The sequence below is a fragment of the Neoarius graeffei genome, chromosome 16 (assembly GCF_027579695.1).
Source record: "Neoarius graeffei isolate fNeoGra1 chromosome 16, fNeoGra1.pri, whole genome shotgun sequence".
In the NCBI taxonomy this organism is placed as follows: domain Eukaryota; kingdom Metazoa; phylum Chordata; class Actinopteri; order Siluriformes; family Ariidae; genus Neoarius; species Neoarius graeffei.
This window is the reverse complement of record NC_083584.1, coordinates 23,178,930-23,180,832: the sequence shown is the minus strand read 5'-3', so window position 1 is coordinate 23,180,832 and position 1,903 is coordinate 23,178,930.

Below are 1,903 nucleotides of genomic sequence, written 5' to 3'. Positions count from 1 at the left end.
ATTTCCACGGCAGACATCACTGAAAGTTAGCGCCACCAGACAAGTTTGTCCGTTCTGATCCGTCCAGCCAACCAGGCCGCACTCACGCTCTTCCCCAGGCTATGAGAAAGGGATTGTGGGATAGATGTGACCTCCCGCGAGTCCATGGAGAGGACAGAGCCACCGGTGAGCTGTCAGTCCACCTGTAGGCACCAGGCAGATCACCAGCACGCACTGATTCATCAACGCAGGAAGTAATTTCATTTATTTTTACGTCACAGCCCTTATAGAATGTCACGTCGACTTTACATGTGAATTTTACACGAGTACTTTTTAGACACTTCAGGTTATTTTTCACGTCGACTGTTCATATGTAGTGCATACGTTTAGTGCACGTTTTTAATTTTCCACACATGATCATTTCACAATTCCTGTATTCAGTTTTGTTCACGGAGATCATATTTTATTTTTCCACATCACACGTCATTCTCATGTGCATGTGGGGTTTTTTTCATATCTGATTCTCACCATTCATTTATTTTTACATCGAGCACATTTTCTTTTTCAACATACGATTGTTTTATGATTCATTTTCAGGTGTTAATTCTTGACATAGTGCAGTTTTATTTTCCCAGATAATTTGTTTTCACGTGTTAATTTTTTTAGCTCAGCCGACTGTAGCCCAAGTCGGATGAACTTACGCGATCACGTCGTCCGTCCATCGTCTGTCCACAATTTACAAAAGTCGCGACTTCTCTTACAAGATTGATCGGATTTTGATCAAACTTGGTGTTCCCTAGCCTAGTAAACTAGACCCACCCGCCTAGCGGCCAAAAATATTTTTGCCTAGCGAGTGGGTCTAGCCTCGCACCATATAAACAAAAACACCCCGGGCATCAAATCGTGCCCGCCAATCACAACGCAAGGTTTTTGTTTGGATTCTTTGGGCGGGCTTTTGCAGGAGTGACGACAAAGCTGCGCGACGCTGGAGAAAGCACAGCAGGAAAGATGGCTACGGCGAGTGCACAGTGCACATTTGACTCCGCTTTGGAATCAGTTTTAGAAGAATTAGACTTGGAGTTTTCGTTGAAACATGAGCAGGAAGAGGCTCTCCGCTCATTCCTTTTCAAGAAGGACGTTTTCGCTGTTTTGCCGACCGGCTGTGGCAAAAGTCTGATCTACCAGCTGGCTCCGCTCGTAGCCAAAAGGATGGGGCTAGTTTGTGCAGTACGAAGAATTAAACAGCTTTGAAACATTACTTTTTGATTGTTTCTTATTTCCCCATTATTTTAAATTTAAGGGAAATTATTTCACCAAACACCACTAAATAAAAACTCTCAAAAACAGTTTAAGCAAACCCTTGAAAAACATAGTGTATGTTAAGTATGTGGTACAGACTCCAAACTTGTGGTCATTATCTCCAAACTTCTTAATATCGAGAACCTGTTTATTAATTAATACGCATTTTGAAAAATTATTTATTTCAAGGTCTCCCCCACTGCGCGCTCTGACTACATCACAGTTGCGCTGATTGGTCAGAGACAGTTTGAAAGACAGCGGTTTGTTCCTCCCACCCCCGTCGGAAATGTCTACGGATCGAGGCCAGACTAAATATTCACATTTAGTCTGGCTTGCCAGGCTAAGTGTTCCCCAGGTGGGTGTGCATAAAAGTTGTCAAGATGGTGGCGCCACCTGTCCTATTTACGATTTTATGGGTGTCTGAAATTTTTGGGTGACTCGTCACATTAAATGCTACTCTTCGTAAACTGCTGGGATGTTTTCACCGAAACTCACCCCAAAGACTCTAAAGACATACTTCAACAAGAATTGTTCACCAGGTGGCACCACCTGCCATGGATGAGGCTACAGAGGGGTCACATGCATTTTCATGAAAATCGCTACTCCTCCAGGAGTGATCAGATTT